Raw genomic sequence first — 5,095 nt, forward strand, 5'->3', positions numbered from 1 at the left:
GGCACATAACAACAACAACATAACAACCCCACAGCCAACATGATTTTCAACAGAGAGAGACTAAAACTGTCCCCCCTGAGAGTGGGAATGAGACAAAGATGCCCTTTATCACCACTCTTATTCGATATGGAACTGGAAGTCCTAGCTAGAACAATAAGGCAAAAAAAAGGAAACAAAGTTCATATAAATTGATGAGGAAGAAATAAACCTATCCCTATTCACAGATGACATGACTATACATAAAAAAATCCCAGAGACTCCACAAGAAAGCAACTGGAACTAGTAGATTTCAGCAAACTGACAGGGTACAAGAACATACAAAAATCAGCTGGATTCCTCTGTACTAACAAAGAGAACTCTGAAAAAGAAATCAGGAAAACAGTATCAGTTACAACAGACCTCAAAAGGATAAAATACTTAGGAATAAATCTAGCTAGAAATGTAAAATACAGATACCGCCTCAGAAACCCAAGGAGGGGTTGCTATGAGTTGCAACCAACTCAATGGCAGTGAGTTTGATTGGTTTTTTTACACAAAGAAAACTACAAAACACTATTGTAAGGAACCAAAAGGGACTTATATAAATGGAAAAAGCATATCATGCTCATGGATATGAAGAATTAATATTGTGACTATATTAACAAATAAATGCAATCCTCATCCAAATTCCAACAATATTCTTTAATGAGATGGAAAAACTAATCACTGACTTTATATGGAAAGGAAAAAGGCCTTGGATAAGCAAAGCATTATTGAAAAAGAAGAACGAGGTAAGAGGCATCACATTTTCCAATTTCAGAAACTATTACAAAGCCATGATAGTCAAAACAGCTAGTATTGGCACAACAGACACATAGATCATGGAACAGAATCAAGAACTGAGAGGTAAATCTGTCCACTTACAGACAGCTGATCTTCCACAAAGCATCAGCGAGTGGGGAAGAGAAAGTCTCTTGGACAAATGGTGAGGCTGGATATACATTTGTGGAAAAATAAAACAAGATTGATACCTGACATGATACCCAAAAACTAACTCAAATGGATCAAAGACCAAATGTTAAACCTAAAGCTAAAAATTCATGGAAGAAAAAATAGGGACAATGCTAAAGAGAATCACTAACTAGATAGTAGACAAAAGTTAATTTTGGTGATGGGAAAAGCAATACACAATGTCAGCACAATATGATGAAGGCAAAGGAAGACACTGAGAGGTACGCAAGAACAAATGACAACTACAGTAAGTGTTATAACACATATAATCCTGCAACATCAGTAATGACTAACAATAGTTGATAAGGAGATACATAGCTGTTTGGTAAATATGTGAAGGAGGTCATATGGGAGTGCACCTGTGTACATATATAGGTTTGGTGGTAGATATTTCTACATACATATTTGTAAATGCTGCACATATACTCATATATAATAAAGCACATAGAGAGCAGTTATAGAAACCACTTAGACATCAGGACTGAATCACTAGACTTGAAACCCAATGGACCATAGTTTTGGGGACATCTAGGTCAATTGGCAAAACACACAATTGAAAAAGATAATGTTCTATCTCCTACCCTGGTAAGTAGTGTCTGGGGTCTTACAACTTGCAAGCAGCCATCTAAGAAGCAACTGCTGGTCTCTTCTCACCTAGAGCAAAGGAGAATGGAGAAAAATGAAAATTCAAAGAATCAATTAGTCCAAAGGACTAAACAACAGCCTCCTCTAACCTGAGACCAGAAGAAATGGATACTGCCCCAACTACCACTACCAACCAATCTGACCAATACCACATTAGAAGGTCCCAATTAGAATGGGTAAAAAAATGTACAACAAAATTGAAATTTTGATATTGGGGAGACTAGAAGAACTCCCAAATAAATAAAAAGACTATTGCCCTGAGACAACCTTTTAACTTGAAACCAAAGACACTCCCAGAGCTCACCTTTCAGCCAAAACTATAAAGCAAACAATAACATTCACAAACAATGTGTGCCTTAGAAGGATTAACTATAAGAGATCAAAAAGGTAACATCTGCCCCAAACCAAAGAAGACAACAAGGAGCAGGGAAACTGGACCCATAGAATGGGAAGCCAAGGAGAAATAGTGAGTGTTGAGACATTGTTGGGACTGCAACCAATCTTACAGAACAATTTGTGTAGAAACTATTAATTTGAAAACTGATTTGCTATATAAAGTTTCACCTAAAAGCACAATAAAAACAAACAAAATTTTTAAAAACAATGTAAAAAAATAAAAAGAAGAACACCACTTGGGAAATGCAGTTCATGTTTAGGCAGAAGTACTTCCTAGCCCCATGAAAAGAACATGTCTTCAACAAAAGAATACCACGGAGTGACTATGCTAAGTACTAATGAAGATTAATGTTTTAACAAAATAATAAAGAAAAGAAGTATTTAACCTCACTTGACTCATATAAATTGCTTCAGGCCCTTTAATCTAGTTTTGGAGAAAGTCAGAATACAAGTCTTCCAGGAAAAAAAGAGAAAAATTCTCGTGTTGCCTAGTGAGCTATTTTCAGGATGTGCCAAGAGTCAACATACTAATAATATCTCCTGTTTTGCTCCGTCATATGGGTGAGGTAAAATAGAAATCACTGTGCTTAGACTATAGTCAATCACACTGCAAATTAAATCATAACCCTGACCATTGTCTCTAAAGTTAGGTATTTCTTTTCAGCCTGCTGGCAACTAAAATCTCCACCAAATCAGATAAGCTTGCACAATCTTTTACAGCTGCATTTCTGAAAATCTCTAGTGAGCTAATCTGCATCAACCGAAAGAAAATACTTTGCCTTCTCCTTTTATTTTCTTTTGTTTTATTTTAAAATACCATTTCCCATGGCTCCAGAGAAGAAGAGCCAAATTCGGCACCCTGAAATGGATTACGGTGGAGTGAATATTGTAGACAAAGCCATCTGTGACTTTTGGCATAAAATCTGGAGCTTCTAAGCCAGGCCTGATGATCTCTCCATTGCCACACATCCTAAAATAAATATGTAAGATTGTGTGGGAAGATTGAGAGACTGGTTGCAGGTAGTCAAAGATCACATTTTGTTGCTAAATCTTTTCATGTACACCTTCATACCTAGGGCTATTGCATGTATACATAGCACTGCCATTCTCCTGTTTGTTCCCAATGGCAGACAGAAGAAATGGCTTGAATAATTCCAAGTAAAATTCACCAAAACACCAAAGTACCAGCACACATGTGTACACATGCACATATAGTCACAAACATAGAGTTAGGCAATATAATCATCTCTCTCTGTCCAGAAATAAAATGAGGTTTTTATTTGTTTGTTTATTTGTTTCCTGCTTTATGACTGATACATCTATACTGGGCCGGAGCAGTAGCCTCTGCTCTGTTCAGCTTGCCTCTCCTCCTGTGGAACTTTGACCTATGAGTGAACTGGGGTGAGGGTGATTATGGCCCCAGTATTCTCAGCCTGGCACTCCTAGGACAGAGCTTTTGCCTGTGAGAGGGAGCTGGGTAAATAAAGGGAGCACCAAACCTCTCAATAGCCGTGAGTTTCCACAGCATACAACTGAGGAAGGTGAGAAATGCTGGTGGCTTGACTCTCCCAGGGAGATGCTTTAGCTTGAGACTAGGGGGCTGGGAGCCTTGTGTTCTTTTTATTTATTTATTTTGTTTCCCTTCACTCAAGTTAAAGTGTCTACCCTCTAGTCAGTGGTTTACCCTTCTCCCCCACCCACTCCTGGTAATCATCAAAGAATATTTACTTTTTTTGTGAAACCCTTTTCTTGACTTTTTACAATAGTGCTCGCATATAGTATCTGTCCTTTTGCAATTAACTAATTTTACTCAGTATAGTGTCTTTTAAGTTGATCCAGGTTATGAGATGTTTCACAGATTCATCATTGCTCTTTAATGTTGTGTAGTATTCCATTTCGTGTAGGTACCATAGTTTGTGATCAACAATTTAGGAGGTACTCATGGCATGTGTTCATGGAGGTAACATTTATGGAAGAAAGCATGATTAGAGAAATTTATATGAGTATTTCTAACCCATGGCTAGTAAAAGAAGACATGAAGTTGACCATGGAAAATATGTACAATGAGGAAAGGGCCTAATGTGTAGGAGCAGAGGATAAACAGTAATATTGATTCAGACCCAAGATGAAATGGAAGGAGAAAGAAGCAAGGGCATTGAGGGCATTAGCAAGAGTAGCTGCAGTGATGGCCAATAAGCTATATGTAAAACAAAGTGAGGACAAGAAGGAGTAAAAAAGTGGGAGAAAGAATGTGATGAAGGGAACTGATGGAGGTAATTGTTCGAAGAAGAGAGAAAAGTAAAACTGATTGTGGTCAAAACACAAACTATTGAAAAGTAAGCTATCAGCCTGGTGAGACACCTGAGACTATGGCCCCTAGTTACCCTTCAGGCCTGAAACTGAACTCACTCTCATAGCTTCTAACCAAATAATAAACAGGCATATAGGGTCAACATTTAGATCAGGTAGATAGACTCCTTAGAATGATCAGTCTTGGGAGAATAGCAGGGCAGTATTTACACAGGGAAATAGCTCAGGGAGCAGGAATGCGTAGGAAAGAAGAATACAGGGAAGAGATAACTACAGGGAGAAAGTGGGAAGAGAGCTGATACATTGTGGGGAACTGCGGTCAATGTCATGAAACAAAATGTATATGAACTGCCATATGGAAAATGAATTTGCTCTGTAAACTTTCATCCAAATCACATTAAAAATTAAAAAAAAAAAAAAAGAAAAAGAAAGAAAGGTAAGCTATCAGAGAGGAGTCTTCTCATGACCTTAAGGTATTTTACTAGTCTAATATCTTCAATAAATTTCTTTGTGGGTGTTCTAATAATGTCAGGATGCATTTTGGCAAAAACGATCCATGAGAAAGTTGAACCTAGTTGAAGAAGTTGAGAGTATGAAGGCTGTGAGGGGCTGGGCTGAGCTGAACAATAAATAGCTCTTCCTTACATTCAATGCAATCCCAATCCAGATCCCATCAACATTTTTTAAGGATATGGAAAAACCAATCACTAACTTTATATGGAAAGGAAGGAGACCTCGGATAAGCAAAGCACTA

Source organism: Orycteropus afer, unplaced genomic scaffold, assembly GCF_000298275.1.
Source record: "Orycteropus afer afer isolate SDZICR_OR568_19922 unplaced genomic scaffold, OryAfe1.0 scaffold00089, whole genome shotgun sequence".
In the NCBI taxonomy this organism is placed as follows: domain Eukaryota; kingdom Metazoa; phylum Chordata; class Mammalia; order Tubulidentata; family Orycteropodidae; genus Orycteropus; species Orycteropus afer.